General features: G+C 42.3%; 1 protein-coding gene across 2 annotated transcripts in view; it reads left to right on the top strand.

Annotated features, from left to right (window-relative positions):
• Positions 1-20,151, top strand: part of Mettl24 (methyltransferase like 24) — a 121,549-nt gene that overhangs the window by 99,928 nt on the left and 1,470 nt on the right. The gene's annotated exons all lie outside the window — the stretch shown is intronic.

Genomic DNA, 20,151 nt, shown 5'->3' on the forward strand with positions numbered 1-20,151 from the left:
CTTTCTCTTCCATTAGTTTCAATGTATCTGCTTTGATGTGGAGGTCCCTGATCCACTTGGACTTGGCTAGCTTTATATTTTTGTGTGTGTAAGAGGAAATACTTGAGAAACTACTTAGAAAGAAAAAAATTTTTTTTTGATTCATGGTATCCAAGGTTTCAGTTCCTATCAATATGGCTCCGTTTTTTAATGTGTCATGAAAAGTCAGGGGCGTGTAGGGATGGAGCAATTCTATTCACCTCATGACAGACAGGAAGGAAAAAGGGAGATGGAGAGGGACCAGGGCCTCATATGTACTTAGTGGCATTTTATCTACAACCTGCTTCTAACTACAATCTACCTGCAAACTGTCAGCTAGGCCTCAGGTCCTGCTAGCCCATTCAGTGTGGACTTACCAGTGGATCTGTAGTCTACTGGCGAAGCTAAGACCTTCATGATTCAATCATCTTTCAGTACTTCCACTTCCAAGCTTTTGGGGGAACACTTTATTTTCAAACTGTAATTGATGGGAACCTATAGCTTTTAATAGACATAAATTATTAGTCTTTTGCACTGCTCCATGGAAGTCTTCAGCTGTGCACAACTTTTAGAATATGCACCCCACTCTTGGGAAGTAGCCAAGAATAGCAGCCTGTGATTCATAAACGTAAGGTTAGGCTGAATTGCATTTGGAAAGAAAACAGAACAAAGCAGTGGCTTAGATGACAGAAACACGTCTCCCTCTTACATAAAGTCTAGACCTGGGTGGCTCAAGTTTCATATAGGGATACCAAGTCGCTGGGGGTCATTGATTCTTTCACTCTTTCGTCGCTAAAATATAACCCTTCTTCTCTTGGTCCAGAAATGTTTGTTGAAGGTCCAGCCGTGACAACTTCACTCCAAGCAAAGATTGAAAGACACATTAGGAAGGGAAACTCTGGAAATCTCGCTGGACAGTTTTATCTTATTGGGTAGCATTTTGTTGCCTTATTGCACAACTGTTGAGAAATTAAAAAACAGAGCCCTTTCCCAGGACACACATGACTCTCCCTACCTTAGTGGATCATTGGCAGATATTGGTCCATGTGAGCAAAGGGAGAATATACAACAGGGAGGGGGGATTTGGAAGTTCTGTGAGTATGTGAAAAAGACACAAAAGGACCAGCTTCAGGAAGGCAGATCCACTTTACTTGGGGGGAAATTCTAGGCTTATATAATTTGGGGGGCTGGGGATAGTGTCTTAGTCGGGGTTTCCATTCCTGCACAAACATCATGTCCAAGAAGCAAGTTGTGGAGGAAAGGGTTTATTCAGCTTACTTCCACATTGCTGTTCATCACCAAAGAAAGTCAGGACTGGAACTCAAGCAGGTCAGGAAGCAGGAACTGATGCAGAGGCCATGGAGGGATGTTTCTTACTGGCTTGCTTCCCCTGGCATGATCAACTTGCTTTCTTATAGAACCCAGGGCTACCAGCCCAGGGATGGTACCACCTACAATGGGTCCTCCCTCTTGATCACTAATTGAGAAAATGCCTTACAGTTGGATCTCATGGAGGCATTTCCTCACCTGAAGCTCGTTTCTGTGTGATAACTCTAGCTTGTGTCAAGTTGACACAGAAAACCAGCCAGTGCAGATAGGAACATCCAGGATGGGTACAGGTCACTGGCTGAAGGCTTAGGGGCTGAAATGCCTCATTAGGAATCTCAGGTGCTCACTCAATGGGTTCTTATCAGGAGAAAGGAAGTTGAGCCTCCAGTCTTCACCAAACCTACATGACATTCCACAGGTAGAAATGTGAAGAGATGTCGAATTCTCTGGGTAAGGTCAGAGAAGGGGAAGCCCTGTCAATGAACATGACATCCTACAGGTAGAAATGTGAAGAGTTGTTGAACTCTGCGGGTAAGGTCAGAGAAGGGGAAGTCCTGTCAATATGGAGGGAGTCCTCCATATTGTGCTGAGCCCCAGAAGGCTATCTGGACAATGGTAGACTTTGACATTAACTTGCAGAGTTTTTCCACAGGCATAGACATACATATAAACACAAAATAAAAATAAACGCTAAAAATTTTAAATGTGCTGAGAGATCACTCAGCAGTTAAGAGAACATGATGCTCTTGAAAAAGACCCAAGTTAGAGTCATCTGTGAATCAAGAGTTTGTGGCTGATGAAGAAAGGCAAATAGGGACGTGTGGGCAAGCAACAGCTCTTCTCCAATAGTTACCTTTGAAACATCATATATATATATATATATATATATATACATGTGTGTGTGTATTTGCTATTTTCCCCATTTTGTAAATGCATTTCTCAGAAAATTTTATGAGACTTGCATGTTTTAATATAAGAACGTGTACTGATCAGAAATAGGTTTAGAAAACACCAGATTGTGCTTTTGGTACAAAGAGATTCTTGGCAGAGAGGGATGCTGGGAGGAGAAAGAAGATGTGCATCCTACTAAAATATGACTGTCTTTAACTTGGCCACCTGGCTAGGTCTTTAAATCTCCCTCTTTTTTCTTCATGCCTCTTTACCTCCCTTTTCTCTTCTCTGTCTGATTCTCCTCTCCTCTCCAAGCCATGTTTGAGATGTAGGCTTTATCACTGAATAAATAATTTGTGATCCTAAATGTGTCATTTGGGCCTTATCTTTTAAATGAGGAAGTTGGGTCAGGTGTTCACAAAGCAAAAAGCCCATCTATACATCCACTAATTCATATTGTGGAGCACCTTCCAGATCTCTGGAATGTACTAGAGGCTGGGGATTCAAACCCAAGCCATCGGCTTCCAGTCTAGTTTAGAACTTTTCTCTCCTGTCAGATAAATAGGTAACTGAAGAAGGAAGCTGCCCCCACTTGCCAGGGTGCCATGGATAGATGACTCTCGGCTATCATGTTTAGAGTGCCTCTGTATAATTCCTGTAGCAAATTTTAATGTTGTTTCTGAGCTATCTTCCCAAACATGGGTGTTATGAAGCATAGAAACCATATTTTGATGTTGCCTTAAATCAGACACTCATTTAAAAAACTTATATTTAATTTTTAATTGTGTGTATATGAGTATATATCAGCAGGTCTGTGAATGTATAAATGCAGATGCCCATGGAGTCCAAAAGAAAGCCCAAGGTCCCCTGGAGTTAATGTGCTTGTGTATGGCTTGGTGTGGGTTCTGGGAACCAAATTCAGGCCGGGTTAAAGAGCAGTGTGTGTCCCCAACCACTGAGAGATGTGCCCTTTCCCTGAAAATCAGACACTCCTAAGATTTTTTTGGATTTCAGGTTTTATGAAGAACTAGTACAAATCAGGAGCTGACGGACCTGACTCTGCTCCAGGTGCTCACAGGCTCACATGGGGATGCTTCGGGTGTATTTCTTGTTTAGCCCCCAAATGGTCCTATGGCATGGACTCTGTTGTTTGCCTCCAAGTCACTGAGACACTAACCTGTCCCAGACCTTTTGATTTGACAGTCTGCCCTAGGTCCGAGGTCTGCAGCCATGATGCTGTTAATAGAAAAGGGTTCATATATGCAAATGCATTTTTGAACACAGTTCCAGGGAATACAACTCTCACTGAAAGCCTGTGAATTTAGCAGTCTTTGACCTGATGAAATCATAATTTGAAAAGCATTTGGTCATAAAACCACCATCAATCTTCCAAGGCCAAATATCAACTATGTGCAAATACCTTTTTGCATCTGTGGATGAAGGGATGAAGTCAGCTGACCTGAGGATGAGAGTCTCAGATATTTATGACAGGAACAGCTCCGCCAGTGTCTTCATCAGAGATTCTCCAAGTGTGGTCCTTGGACCAGCAACATCACCATCAGCTCGGGTCCAGGGAGAAATACCTCAGACCCTATCTACCCAGTCAGAAACTGTTCTCTGAGGCCCTGCGGGGATGGGGGTGGGGTGGGGGGACGCAGTACTCTGCACACCACCACCAGGGAACCTCTGGGTGGAAATGGCGCCTGTCTAAAACGGTAGCCATTTGCCATGTGCAGTTACAGAGTACTTGAGGCACAGAGGAGGAACCGTTATGTGCTTGGCACATATGGTGAATGGCTACTTTACAAAGCAGCACAGATGAGTAGCATTCTCAAAACCTTTATCTCTTCTACTGAGCCCAGTGGAGATAATCTTTATGTGATTTTCCCAAGCAGTATATTTCAGTTGCGTGTTTTGTAGACACGCTGTCTGCAGTTGTGCACACACACGAGTACCTGTTCTTACCTATTCGGCATCACTCTAGAGCTTGTGCACAGCCAACCTCTTTCTTGTTTTCATTCAAAGGACAGCATTTCTCCTCAGATTTAAAAATGCCCTTTTTTAATAATCTTAATAACTCAGTAATTTTTTTTTCCTGTAAATTAGTTCTGGGCATTCTTACCTTCTTGCAATTGGGCCATGTTTGGTGTCCACGGGCTCCAGCACATTATCTTTCTGGAGAGTATTTTTATGGGTGCACACTTGATTATTTATTGTTTATACATTTGTTCATTTAAACTCAGCCTGTGTTATTTGGTAAAGCTGGCTATCTGGCTAAAACTAAGTGTTTGTAAAGGTTTAACACTATTTCCTTTTAAATCCTAAGAGCTTAGCTCTATAGGTGCATATTTTAAGTTTCTTCTCATTTTAGAAATACTTCACGGAATATTTACATCAGTGCAATAGGCCAGAAGAAGAGACAAACCAGAGGATGTAACTTTTAGGCATTGAGCTTTGATCTTACAGTTGCAGGCTCATGTGTTGTTTTTCAGTGGCCCAAAGAGATGGGGGCCGGGGGGAGGAAGCTGCCTGCTCTGTCCTTGGTTCTGTCCTTTCTACCTGACTTTGTCTTGGTGCAGGATAGGGAGAGGTGTGTGTGCTGTCTTGGCTAGGCCGGCTGACCACTGAGTCCCCGGGATGCTGCTTCATCCCTCAGTGCTTTCAGGTGAATGTGGCCAGGCTTGGCTTTTTATGTGAGTTCTGCGCTCTGAATTCAGATCTTCATGCCCTCCTGGTCTCTGGATGTAACCACAATAAAGCATGCTGCTGGGTCCCTTACTATTGCAGGTCTCTAGTATCCTGGTTCTACTTCTCGACTTGTCATAGGCTCCACCATCCGCTCGTCCCTAACTTGGGCATCTAGGGTCATTCTTAGCATCCCCTCGCTAGGGCAGCGGGTTCTTGCCCAGTAGCCTCAGATTGGAATCTCCAATCAAGCTGGATATCTGGAAGAACAGTCTGTTGTCATTTCATTTTAAACCCACAGAGCGCTGTCCCCTGCAGAGGTCATTTCTGAGAGCTGATTACCACACAAAATGTTTCCCTTTATTATTAGTTCAGAATTGGCCTCCGATTAGCTTAGCATGACCCTTCGTGCTTCTCATTATGGGCAGGGCAGTTCTTGTCTCCCTGTCCCTAGTGGTGGCAGAAATTTTGCAGTTACAATTCTGGCAGCTGGCAGTGTTAATTGAATTTGATTTAGTGTGTTTAAGGCTCCAGAGGAAACTTTTAATCCTCCTGCTCGTATGTTCCTATTTTCCTATACTAAGATCACTTTCTAGTGCATCAATTTTCTAGCATCAATTTTCTATGTGTATAGCTATCTTCCTTTAAGTAGACTTGATATATAGAAGCTTAGATTTACTTTATTATTAAATAGCAACTTTTCTTAATTAAACTAAAAAAAGGAAGAATTGATACTTGTAAATCCTGATTGAATATTGACCCACACTGTAATAATTGTAGAGAATTAATATCTTGATTTTTGAAATGTAAATAATTGATGATAATTCAATTTTTTAAAATATTCATAAATAGACAATGAGTTAAATGGCAGTTAAAATATGAGATCAATTACAAAGCTCGATTTCTATACTTCTTTTCATGAATCTTTTACAAAATGAAGAATGTCTGTAAATATCTTCCTGTGTGTGATCTAAGCCTAAAGCCCAGACAGCTGCTAATGAGATGTATTTGCAGGTAAAATGCCGCCCGTGGGGTTTGTCCCTGGTCTGGGCTAGGTGTGTGGTAAGCTGGTGGTTCGTAATGACAATTTATTGATATCACTTATGTAGCTTCAGGTTCTTGCCCCAGATTTTGATTAATGAATAATCTTCATTATCGATGGAAGTGTCCAAATTACAGCTGCATGAATGTTTTCCAGGCTGAAAAAGAATAATCTATACCTTTAAAATTTAGTATAGAGCAATGTATATCAGAAGCATCTTTGTTCAGATGATTCAAGTCAAAAGTCATAAGCAGATAACATCAAATATTTAGTTATAATTGACCTATTTTGTTTGTTTGTTTTTTCTTTAAAAGACATTCAAATGTCTGTGGCACCCAGTAACATAAGAACACAGGTGGGTTTAGAACTCCGGTGAGCAGGGTTGAGGGTGTGCGTGAATGATGGGGCCTTTACAGTGTGCTTTGGATCTTCAGTACTACATTTGAGGAACAAGAGTGTTGAAGCCATGACCAGTGGCAGTAATAGGCCTCTACAGTCCAGTCTGTTTGCACAACCTAGCTCACATTGTCACAAGTGCAGAGCCAGCAGAGACAACAGATTAATCCTCTGCTTCCAGAAATTTATGTCAAGGAAATCACAGGACATGTTCAAAGTCTGAGCTGCAAGTTTATTGATCATATGTGTTTGTAATATTATCAAATTTGTGAGAAATTTAGGAATCTGTCAGAAATTTAACTAACTGATTAAATAAGAGAAACCGTGATAAAAACCTAAAACCTTAATAAACAGGAGTGTTCTTATGCAAAATGGTTTTCTTCTTTTCAAGAGATTCAAAAACATTAGATAAGAAATGAAAGGGGAGCGGCCCCCAGAGAGGAGCGTGTGTGAGGAAGTCACCTAGTCACTTCTGTCAGAGCTCTCATCACTTCAGACGGATTCTGAAGAGAGACTCGGAAGCTTAGCTGGAGAAAATATTTTAGTTGGAAATTCACCCATGTGGAAATCCATTCATGATCTGTCACATTATGATGAACATTTGAGACTGGGGGATCTCAATGGTACAGGGCTCGCCTGACATTCGCACACTAGGCTCATTCTCACACAGCCGAAGGTCTAGTCTTCATTGAGGTTTTTTTTTTTTTAAATCGTGTTTTAGGCATACTCACACATGTCATATCTTTTGTGTGTGTGTTGATTGGTGTTGATTGGTGTTCAGAAGAAAACTTTGAAGCTCTTGATTGTAAGTTTTAGAAATCTTTCTCTTTTGCTTATTTGAGTTTAAATGTTTAGTTCTAGTTATTGGTTGCTGCATAAATGAGACTGCTTACAAACTTTAACAATTGGTCATCATTCATGTGAGCTAAAGTTTGGGAATGTTTTTTGTCTTAGTTAGGGTTTCCATTGCTGTGAACAGATACCATGACCAAGGCAACTCATATAAAGGACAACATTTAATTAGGGATGACTTACAGGTTCAGAGGTTCAGTCCACTATCATCAAGGCAGAAAGCATGACAGCATCCAGGCAGGCATGGCCCTAGAGGAGCTGAGGGTTCTATATCTTGTTCTGAAGTCCAACAGGAGAAGACTGGCTTCCCCATGGCTAGGAGGAGAGTCTCAAAGCCAACCCCAACAGTGATACACTTCTTACAACAAGGCTGCATCTCCTAATAGTACCACTCCCTGGGCCAAGCATATTCAAACCACCACAGTTCTGCAGGATGGATCTGACTCAGGGTCTCTAATGTAGCTCAAGTCAGGTATTTGACTCTTAGTTTGAGGCTGATCTCTTCACATGATCTTTCTGTAGGGCTGGTTCAGGCTTTCTCAGAACATGATGACCTGAAGGGCAGTAGACACCTTGCACAGTGGCTAGTTTCTAAGAATGAAGGTATCAGTGACATGGATGCATCCATCCACTCGAGTCACTGCTCAGCAGGATTCAAGGATGCCAGGTACATGATTTGTGGGGCTCAGTAAAAATGAGATGAGGAGTCTCTTGTTCCAAATGAATTAAGGCTTTCAAGAAAACGATAGCAGAACACAAAGCAAGCTTAGGACCCATCTCTGTGTGGCCTATGTGATTGCACAGGCTTCAGTCCCACAAAATTCACCATAGCAACCTGAGGCTATCTCTTGATGAAAGGAGTGTCAAGGTCACAGTCTATAAAAGCTTATGGTGTTGAAATTAGCATCCCCCATAGTCTCTGTGACTTACCTTCAATTAAATTGGTGGCTCAGATGTGTGCTAGCTGAAATTGGAGATGGCCATTAACAACCGAGGAGAAACAGTTACTAAAACTAAAACAAGGGTACATTTGACATATTGGTGAAGGGAATGGTTGCTTCTAGATAAAGCACTGCAAAAAACATATTTTATTATTAGGGCTAAAATTGTGTCTTTTTCCAAATTTATAGACTGAAGTCCTAGATTTCCAGCCTTTAAGGAGGTAAAAAGGTTTAATTGAAGTCTTAAGGTGGCAAGGAGCCAATCCAGTGTGACTGGCTCCTTTATAAGAAAATCAAGAGCTGCTATGACTCTACACAGAGGAAAAGCAGGGTAGTGGGACAGCTATCTGTAAGACAACTAGAGGGGCCTTAGGAGAAACCCACCCTGCTAATACCTTTATCCCAAGTCTTTGAGGACATGTTTCTGCTATTAAAGCCACCTAGGCAGTGGCATTTTGTACAAGTCCTGATAGACTAATGCAACATATCTTAGTTAGAGGTATCATTACTGTGATGAAACACCATGACCAAAGCAACTCCTCCATGGCCTCCGCATCAGCTCCTGTCTCCAATTTCCTGGGAAGAATTTATTTGGCTTACACTTCCATATCACTGCTCATTACTGAAGGAAGTCAGCATAGGAACTCAAAAAGAACAGGTGTAGTGGCAACTCTGGAATTTTGACTTCTTAAAAAAAAAAAACAAACAGAAATATTATAAGAATATGTTTTCACTTTAATCCCAGGTGTGGGATGTGAGATTGCTTCAGATTGTCCACAGTAGCTGACTACGACTTACTTGCTTCACGCTCTAGCAGAGGTGTGGTTTTGCCAGCTGCAGATGTTTTCTGTGATTGTGTTATGTTTGGAATTCTGAGAACTTTCACAGAGCATATAAATGCTAGGGCCCCAAGAGGCAGAGGTTGGGTGGGGTAGAGTGGAGTGGGTGGGTGGGTGGTTATTAAGTAGTCATGTGAGAAGAAGAAATTAGATATCCTGAGGGTGAAGATCAAACTTGTACCCCAGGAATTTGATACCCCTAATCAGCAGGAAGTGGTCTAACAATAGTTCCTCCCTTTCAGACCCCTAACTTCAGGGATCTCTTTCCTTTCCTCTCTGTCCTTACAGAGGCCAGAAGAAGGCATCAGATTCCCCAATCGTGAGCTACAGATAGTTGAGCTGTCATGTGGATGTTAGAAAACTGAACTTGGGTCCTCTGGAAGAGCAGCCATTGCTCTTAACTGCTAAGCCATCACACCAGCCCAAGATTTTACCATTTCAATGTTTTGGCTTTCCTTCATTGTCATCATACCTTTGCATGCTATTCTTGGTTTGTAAACCCTCTGCTGTATTTACTTCTTTTGTATTTTCCTTTTGATTTTGATAAAACAGAAGTCCAGGACTACAAGTTGGAAGAAGAGTCCATTATTCAAACACAAATAGAAATGGCACAGAAAATTCAAATTGCTTCTTTAACTTGATTGGCCTTAAGCCTGTCTCAGCTTTCAGAGTTTACTTGGCTGGCTCTTGCTCCTTTGAATCTAAACATGTGTATGTCAGTATTTAAAAGGTGTTGTTAACTCCCATTTCTCATGGGCTCTTCCGTATTAGGATAGTTCTCACTCTTGAAGGTGTGGTTGGGATGTCTTAGTCAGGGTTTCTATTCCTGCACAAACATCATGACCACGATGCAAGTTGGGGAGGAAAGGGTTTATTCAGCTTACACTTCCACACTGCTGTTGATCACCAAAGGAAGTCAGGACTGGAACTCGAGCAGGTCAGGAAGCAGGAGCTGATGCAGAGGCCATGGAGTGATGTTCCTTACTGGCTTGCTTCTCCTGGCTTGCTCAGCCTGCTCTCTTATAGAGCCCAAGACTTCCAGCCCAGGGATGGCGCCACCCATAAGGGGCCCTCCCCCCTTGATCACTAATTGAGAAAATGCCCCACAACTGGGTCTCGTGGAGGCACTTCCCCAACTGAAGATCCCTTCTCTGTGATAACTCCAGCCTGTGTCAAGTTGACACACAAAACCAGCCAGTACATGGGATATCCATGAGAATGGTCAACTGTGCTCACACCCATGCCATTTTTAATAAATCCAAGAGTTTTGAACAACCTTTCTCAAATGTCCATATTTATTTCACATATTAGAAAGTAGATCATGTGCCAAACAGAAGCACAAGAGTTCATATGCAGAACTGGTATATCTTTGCAGCTTCTGTATTAAGAATAGCTTTAAGGGGTAGAAAATGGCTCATCATTAGCGGGTAAAGGTTTTTGTTAATCAAGCCTGGTAACCCTAGTTTGATCCTTAGGACCTAGAAGTGGAAGGAAAGAACCAGCTCCACAAAACTAGACTGTGACTTCCACACATGTGAATGTGGTGTGCATTTACACACGTGGACATCATGCACACACATGCACATACACACACGCGTACCACACAATTTAAAACATTATTATTTTTGGATTATAATGGATTTATAGAATACCAAATGTCCCAGTGTGCTTTCTGTTGCTGTGATAAACACTAATGACTGAAACAACTTGAGTATGAAGGTTTGTTTGGTTTACATTTTTAAATTATGGTCCATCACGAAGGGAAAGTAAGACAGGAACTCAAGCAAGGCAGAACTCTATCAGGAACCTGGAGGGAGGAACTGCAGCCGAGGCCATGGCGGGGTGCTGCTTACTGGCTTGCTCCCCATAGCTTGCTCAGCCTGCTTTCTTATACAACCCAGGACCTGGGAGTGGCACCACTGGGCTGAAGTATCCCACATCTATCTTTAATCAAGAAAATGGATGGCAGACTGTCTGTAGGCCAAATTGATGGAGGCATTTTCTCAACTAAAGATTCCTCTTCACAGTTAACTCAAGCTTGTATCAAGTTGACAAGAAACAAAACAAGACAACACATAACAACACAAAAGAGTAATAACAAAAATCTGACCAGCACATAGCACTTTGTTAATTGGCCATAGGATTAAGTTCTTTCTTTTGTTGCTGATGTCCATGACTCTATGTCGCCTTGTGCACATAAGACATGATACTTAGGCATATCATTTGCTCTACCCATACCTTTCATTTAGACTCTTATGAAAATTACTATTAATATAATTTATGTAAACTTGCTAAATGTAGGAACTTTTTACTTATACACTCAACTTTAGGGACATTAGAGTAAAATTCTCTGAGTTTTACTTATCCTTGCCTATTACTGGAAGCTTTTCCACCTGGTCTCTGTCACCAGAATAATGACTTTGAGACTAATTATTTATTAATAAATTCCTAGGCCATAAACTTTGGCTTGTTCCCCCACTAGCTCATAGCTTAAATATCCTATTTATTCTATTCTATGAGTGCCGCATGGTTACTTGTCTCTCCTTCAGTTTTATGTGATCATCTTCCTCAGAGTTCCAGGACAAATTCTCCCATGCCCGACTCTATCCCAGAGTCCCCCCATCCCCTCTCTTTCTCAAATCTGCCTCAGCTCATTGACTGTAGGCTTTTTTTTTTAAACAGATGATGCTTCCATATGGCATATAAGAGATTCTCTCTACCTCTTCCACCACACATTTTTCTTTTCTTTCTTTTTAAAATTTGTTTTCTTGTATTTGTCTTTTTGTTGGAGTCCATTCTCAATTTGTAGCCCAGGCTAGGCTGGGACTCATGTATTTCAGGGTGGCCTTGAACTTAACACTAATCCTCCTGCTTCAGGTTCCTGAGTACTGGAATTACAACCACTATACCTGGCTTTTCGTTTCTTTGACTCATGGCATTGGCTGTTCTCTTTATGTAACATGCACATTTTCATTGGCACTCTTTGAATTTGCTTAAGTAAAAGGATTTATGTGTGTGTGTGTGTGTGTGTGTGAGTGTGTGTGTGTGTGTGTGAGTGTGGATGTATGTGAGTGTGTGTGTCTGTGTGTGTGTGTGTGTGAGTGTGTGTGTGTGTGTGTGTGAGTGTGGATGTATGTGAGTGTGGATGTATGTGAGTGTGTGTGTGTGAGTGTGGATGTATGTGAGTGTGTGTGTGTGTGTGTGTGTGTTGTGATGCTAAGGATCAAGCCTACTTAAAGAAAACATTGTAATGAAACAAATAATCGTAAGGACCCATCCAGGAAGCTCTGTCAAGTTGAAATCTGGTAAATAATTTTAGATAATTACAGTAAAGTAAGAGCATTAGGCTTGTGACAATTACATTAATTTGCATCAGGTAAAACATTTTTTATCCCTATTAACAATATTTAGGTATTTACTTCTCTAGGCATCACACAAATGAAATATCAATTTAAGTTTCCCTGTGTTTGTAGTGAGATGTTCAATGTCTACTGGGGCAGATGTGCCCCTCCCACATAGCTCTCTCCTTGGGTTACCAGGATACACATACTGAGGTCCAAAGCCAGTGCTTGTCCTGCTTACCCACTGTCAAGGCAAAAGAACAGCATAGTACTGTGCTTGTTTTTAATTCCATAGCTCAATTACATGTCAGTACATCTGTAATGAGGGCAAGTAGATTATTCTAAAATGGGTATAAGTCATTGTTATTGATTGATTGTAGAATTTAAAAAATATCCAAGAGTCAAACGTCTGTGATAGCCTCTTAGTTTAGGGCTACATGACCATGACCAAAGCAGCTTGGGAGGAAAGGGTCATTCCACTCATGCTTCCACAGCGCTGTTCATCAGTGAAGGAAGTCAGGACAGGAACTCACACAGGGCAGGATCCTGGAGGCAGGAGCTGATGCAGGGGCCATGGAGGGGTGCTGCTTACTGCCTTGCTTTCATGCTTGCTCAGCCTGCTTTCTTATAAAACTCAGGGCCACCAGCCACAATGGGCTGGGGCCTCCCACATCAATCACTAATTAAGAAAATGCCCCCACAGGCTTGCCTACGGTTGAGTATTATGGAGACATTTTCTTAATTAAGATTCCCTCTTCTCAGACGACTTTGTCTTATGTCAAGTTGACATAAAACTATGCAGCACAGCGAGTCATTTGTTTTTCGTGGATATTTGTGAACTATCACATAATTTATGTATCAGACACAATTAATCTGAAAGATCAGAGGCCATGCTATTCCTGACCATGACAGGGCTCCTGCTGGCTATGGCGAACAATGCAATGAGTGCTTGAGATTTAATTTATAAAAACAAAATGCTAATATTTAACCTCCCTCGAAGTTACTAAATGGTTTTATGCTGATGAATCCTTCATGTTTCATGTCCTTTCTCCTATGCCACAATTTAAGACGTGAAAACTGGCCAAAGTCTACATTTAACCTGGTTCCTGCTAGGTAGCTCAGTGTAGTTAGGAGACATATCCCTTCTTGAAGGCTACACTTAACTATTGGCATTCTTGGCAGGGTCGAAAAAAGATTATTTAATAAATTGGAATGAGATGTTTGTAGCCTCCAAATTGTTGGAGAATCCTGTGCTTAAAATTATGTTTAAAGTACTCAGACAAACCCAGGGTGGCTTCTATCTGCTGCTCCAACACAGAGCTAATTGCAGTTTTAACATCATATAATTGAAGTGTACCTCTGAGTACTTATTGACATTTTACAAAATCACACTTGTAGTCTTAATATAAATATAATGAAGCCTTATCAAAGCAGAAATATCATATCCACTCAAGCAACACTTCAACTCGGTGCCCGGTGGCCAGGAGCCGGTGGCTCGTGGTAGAACATCTCTGAGTGGCCATGAAACCATCTGATGGCACCAGCAATCTCCATCACCTACATGTCTTCTTAGCACTTAGCTGTTGTTGATTTGACCTGATTTTCCTTTATCCCATCACCATGTATGCCCAAAGCTCATTGCTGGCACTTACTAAACGGTGTGTGGACTGATGAGTTATTCATGTTTAATAGTCTTTCCTTGGTGTCACATTTTTAGGACAATTTAATTTTTCTAGAAGATCATCTTGATTGGGACAATGTACACCAGGGTCTCAGCTCTAACTCAACTTGAGCAGCTACAGTCCCTTGTGTGCCTTCCCCCCAGTCTCTACTGCACCTTGTAAGGAGATCGAAGAAGTGCCAGAGATGTCATTGGCGTGTTGTTTTCACTGGCGTTGGCTTTCCGGGTTTATTCTAGAGATCACGCATGGTTGCAGTAGCCATCAAACTATGTTTGTATGGTGTTGTTTACCAAGTTCATGGGAGTTTAAAGAAAATGTTTTATTCCTCCAACTATGATGTCCTCAAATCTGTGGCCATTTGTTATGCAATGAGGACCACCAGAGGATGCTTTTTTTCTTGTTAGAGATGTCTATAGCATCAGCAGTCAGTGCTACGGTTTGTCAAGTAGCCCTTTCAACACTTTACTTGTTAAATAAAAAAATTAACATAAACACTTAAAAATAAAACATGCTTTGTTGGGGCTGGCGAGATGGCTCAGTGGTTAAGAGCATGTGACTGCTCTTTGAAAGGTCCTGAGTTCAAATCCCAGCAACCACATGGTGGCTCACAACCATCTATAATAGGATCCGATGCCCTCTTCTGGTGCATCTGAAGACAGCTACAGTGTACTTACATATAACAACAAATCAATCTTTAGAAAAACAAAAACAAAAAACCCTTATATAGCCGGGCGGTGGTGGCTCACGCCTTTAATCCCAGCACTTGGGAGGTAGAGGCAGGCGGATTTCTGAGTTCAAGGCCAGCCTGGTCTACAGAGTGAGTTCCAGGACAGCAAGGGCTACACAGAGAAACCCTGTCTCGAAAAACAAACAAACAAACAAAACAACAAAACATGCTTTGTTTTCTCTTCTTAGCTTTTCATTCTTTCTTTTAAACGGAAGCAGGGCCTTGCTAATGTAGCATAAGCTATAGATTCCAGCATGGCTCCAGACTTCCAATCTTCGTGCCTTAGCCTCTGGCGTGCTGGGGCAATGCAGCAGTCCATCATAATGCCTAGCCTCGATATTTTCTTTATTAGTTATCCTAACCCATTGGCTATCCAGTCTTCTCTGTCACCTTCCAAGAAAAGATATCTCTATAAGCAAATGCCTCGTATAATTAATATTCCTTCCTTAATAATAATCGCCCTACTTTGCTTGCCTGCTGCTGTGATGAAATACTGACCAAAAGAAATTTTGGGAAGGAGAGGGTTTATTGGGAAGGCAGAGCGAGTGCTGGAGACAGACAGAAACTGAAGTAGAGACCATGGAGGTACCGTGCTCACTGGCTTGCACCCCAGGCGCATACTCAGCTACAGTTCCTACACAGCTCAGGCCCTCCTGAGTAAGAATGGTACTGGCCTCAGTGGACCGGGCATCCACATCTATAGCAATCAAGGAAATCGCCCACAGAATCAAACAGCGCTCCTTTCCAGGTGTGTCAGGCTGAGCATCAAGGTTAGCCATCACAGCATTCTAATGAACGAAGGCTTTGATGGTCACTTTCTCTGAGCATTGTTCATGCCTACTAAACATGCATTCCTATGCTTTGCGTAAAATACAACTGGTTTTAATTAAAGGGGCCAATCATTTGCAAAGATGGCCACGAACAAGTCCTCCCTCCCTCTCTGTGCTTGGCTCCTCTTCCTGCAGTGGCTAGAATCTATTGCCTTTTCTGGGATCTGAGCTGGCTTTGTGATTTATTTTGACTGATAGGATGCAGTGAAATTTTGACATCGAGACTAGGTTGGACTTGAAAGGTGTAGCTCCCATTACTGCCCTCTTCAAAGCCAGCCAGCATGAGCAAGATCTGCTCATCTTGCTGGGAGGCCTGCTAAAGAATAATCTTAGATAGAGACCTATAGATGAAAGAATTCTGTGAGCCTGGAATTGATACAGAGGGGTGGAGAGAGATGTGTGTAGGGTTGTGGGGAAGTGCCCTCAAACAGGTACTTGATTGCATGGTAAAAAAAAAAAAAAAAAAAAAAAAAAACAACCCAGGAGATGAGATGTGGGCATGTTTCCATGGTGATTTTGGTTGGCCTTGGAGATTTTTTGACTTGCCTGGGTTGGCTGTTTAGCAAGGTTGAAGCTGCCAGGGTTGGGTGACTGGCAGAATAATGGTCATAACTGCCTCGGATAGTTGCTACCTTTGGCTTTCTTTAACAGGACCTCCTCTCTAAGGAGCAGCTCCTGAGCAACCCATCTTGCAAAAGCCCTGTTGCAACAGTTGCCTTGAGCAATGTTATGGGCTAAATCCTGCTTCTCTGGCACTACAGGATGTGCCTTGATTGTAAATACCATTGTTGCAGATGAATTATCTAAAGTGAAGTCATAAGAGAACAACATGCTTGGCTCTAATCCAAGATGACTGACACCTTTATGAAAAGGGGGGACCTGGGCACAGTCACAGAGGCACACAGAGAATACCATGAGATGGTGGAATCAGAGACCAGGTGATGCAGAAGCTAAGGCTGCTGAGCCTAGAGAGGGGGAGGAACAGTTTCTCCTTTAGGGAGAGACATGGACTTTGAGACGCTGTAACAATGGGGTGACAAACTTCAGGGTCTAAGTCACTGGGTCTAAGACAGCCTAGATAGCCTACTCCTATGCACAACCCCGTTCCCTTCAATGTCTCCCTGCAGATCTGGCTGGGTCAGTCTAGGGGTAGACTTGTACTCGGGATGAGGATGTTGCCAGAAGGCATCACATCTTAACCCAGTTAAAATTAAACTTCTCATTGCTTCAGAAAGTTGTGTGAAAGGCAACTTATTAGATCTTGGAAGCATAAGAAGAGGAAATAATATTTGATACCAGAACCTCTTCAATGCCTTTGAAATTATACCAGACAAGATTGTTTCCTCTACCACCTTTGAGACTCTTCTATGAAAAAATGTTTTCAACTATTCCAGAGTTCACTAGACATTATCACTTATTTGTTTTGCTCAAGAAACATGATTAAACCAACTATATTAAACTTGGTACTTGTTAATCTCAATATACTCATTTGTATGATTTGGGGTACCATAATTGTTGCAAGCTGGTATTAGAATCTTAAAAGTGGCATATCTTACCCAGAAATATTTAGTACTTTATAATAACAACAATACTGTCTGCATTATGCAGTAATAATGGAAATTACATTTGTAAAATAGTTCATGGTAATGGGGCCTTCTGAAATGCAAGAAAGGGGAAATGCATAATGGGGGAGAAAAGTTTGTTTGATTCGCTGTATTTTGGTTGTCTGTATTCTCAGGTTGGGAGGCAGGAAAGAGCTTGTGGGCAGCTCCATGATCCAGCGCCCAAAGGCTGAGCGACAAGATCAGCCTGGATGGTTCTCATCAGAGTGGGGACTCTCAGGTTCAGGGGTCAAAGGTGGGGTGTTGTCTTATTTGGCATACTGTTTGTTCTTTAGAAGAGATTTTCACCAAGTGAGTAAAAGGTGGATTTCTAAAGCAAGCACGTATTTGCTATAATTCAGTTTCATTTGCTTCTCTTCTGGTTGCTTATAACTTCTGACTGATAATTTACTTCAAATACATCAGGGGGATGGAGAGATTTCTCAGCAGTTAAGAGCATGTGTTGCTCTTGCAGAGGACCCAGGTCTGATTTCTAGCACCCACATAGCAGCTTACAACCATCTGTAACACCAGTTCCAGGGGTTCTAATGCCCTCTTCTGACCTCTATAGGTTACCAAGCATATACACATGTATATGTAGGCAAAACACCCACGTACCTATAAATACAACTCCAAAACGTGCCTGGACCATATATGAAATATTCCTTTGTATCTTTGCCAGTAGAGCTTTTAGGTCAATATGAAGTTAATGAACTTTATTTACCTTAGTCCTCATATCCAAACTCGCAGAAAACCATGCTGAAAGTAAGTCTATAGGGAACCTATGGAATTCTTGGCTATGTGACTCAATACAACACATGCTGCTCTTTGAATTTTGGATGTATTCTGTACCAAGTGAGTATGTTTTGTGAAATTTTGATTAAGCATTTCTTTTGTTAGGTTAATTACCCTCAATCCAGGAGGATTCTGCCTAAAACTGCCAAGATTAAACAGAGCTATAGGAGTGCCTGGGAACTAAGATGCAAAAAAGGGGTGGCTTCGTTCCCTCTGGTCCTACTCCTGAGGATGAACTCAGCCCAGCCCGTGTTCCCACAGAACCTGTCTTTACTCGGTTATCTCCATGCCGAAGAGCGCTGGTTTTCACCTTTTCCGTTTGTTTGGAAACCACTGACCCACGGATAGTTTACAGACACCGACTTTCCTAAGGCCTCTTGGTTTTCAGTTCCAGGAAGTCCAAGCAGAGTGCCAAGCCACGTGTTGCAGGTCTCCGGGTGTTAGGCAAAGCCCTTATAGCAGCTCTATGTGATGTCTCTGCAGCTCTCCTCTATGTGCCTCTGAACTCCCTCACGGAGGGCCTCCAAGGCTGTGGCTCTCATATTCCAACGCCGTCTGGAGAACTCACCAGCCGACGCTGAGAAGAGAGAGTGCGCAAGATTGGTGTCTATCCATGCTCATAAACTAGCAAAGAGTGTTCTGCGCCTGCAGAGCCAGATCTTAGTGACTCTGGCCTGCTGCTTCCTGGAGCTGCAGTGCTCGGGGCTCCCGGGTTTGTGCCCTTGAGTGTTTCTCCTCATCCCAGAATTCATTGTGTCTGGTGCTGTCAGCCTTCCTTTGTGTAGTGGAATTACCCGCACTGAAAATTGAGTGATACTGGCTTAAGCACCTGACCCACGTTCACTCCAAAACTTCCTGGAACAGAATTATGCTTTCCTGTGGTGGTTTCCTGGAAGGGTAATAGTCTTTAATGGTTAGGAACACATGGGGAGCTGGAGAGATGGCTCAGTTGGTAAAGTGCCTGCTTTGCAAACATGACGGCCTGAGTTTAGATCCCCAGCACCCACATAAATGCTGGGCGTGGTGGCATCTGTAACCCCAGTGCTGGGTAGAGACAGGGCAGCTTCAGAGCTCATTGGCCAGCCAGTACAGCCCCAAACATGAACTCTAGGTTCAACAAAAGACCCCATCTTGAAAAGTAATAAGTTGGAGATAAAAATAGTATGGTGGAAAGACACCTGATGTTGATCTCTGGCTTCCACACATGCATATATACATGTACATGCATGTGTGTGTATACACACACACACATACACACACATACACACACATACACATAAACAACCACAGGATGTGATACACAGGCTGTTCATATTTCACCACTGCCTGTCCAGCTGTGGGATTGGAATGGGTTACTCACCAAGTCTATTTTCATAGATGGTGACTAAGGTCACATTAGTGTTATTAGTGTTCTGTTGTTGTGGAGAGACACCATGACCATGACAACTCTAATAAAATATATTATTTAACTGGGGCTGGATCACAGTTTCAGAGGTTTAGCCCATTCTTAGCATGGCAGGGAGCATGGCAGCATGAAGGTAGGAGAGATACTGGAGAGGTAGCTGAGAGTTCTACTTCAAAATCTGCAGGCAGAAGGCAGAGAGACACACTGGGCCCTCAAAACCCACCCCCACTGACACACTTCCTCCAGCGAGGGCACACCCACTCCAACAAGGCCACACCTCCTAATGTGCCTCAAGTAGTGCCACTCCGTGATGAGCCTCAAATATATGAGCCTCTGCGGGGTATTTTACATTCCAATCAGCACAGTCACTACAGAATTGCGCTTTCATTAGCTGATAGGTAATTACATGGACGTTGCCCAGGGAAGTTCTTAGCTTGGGGTTGGGCACATATTAGCAACTTGGTAACTTTTTTTTATGGTGATGGTCATTGAAACTTGGGGCCCATGCCTGTCAGCTAGGAAAATGCTGGGCCACCAAGCCATCCCATCTGCTTCCATTTCTTTCAGGAGGTATTTCAGATCCTATTGTTCCAATGGATTTTCTGCAAACCCAGCAGAAAGGAGCTGACCTTCATAACCTGATTAGCTGCAAAAATAATTTCTCCCTCTCCATCTTCTTCCTTTACTCCATCTTATGAAGTAAAGCAAATCGGACTAACATGTTTCGTGGTTTGTTGTTTGCTTTGTTTTGTTTTAGAATGTTATCCTGGGATATAA

Source organism: Mastomys coucha, unplaced genomic scaffold, assembly GCF_008632895.1.
Source record: "Mastomys coucha isolate ucsf_1 unplaced genomic scaffold, UCSF_Mcou_1 pScaffold3, whole genome shotgun sequence".
Lineage (NCBI taxonomy): Eukaryota > Metazoa > Chordata > Mammalia > Rodentia > Muridae > Mastomys > Mastomys coucha.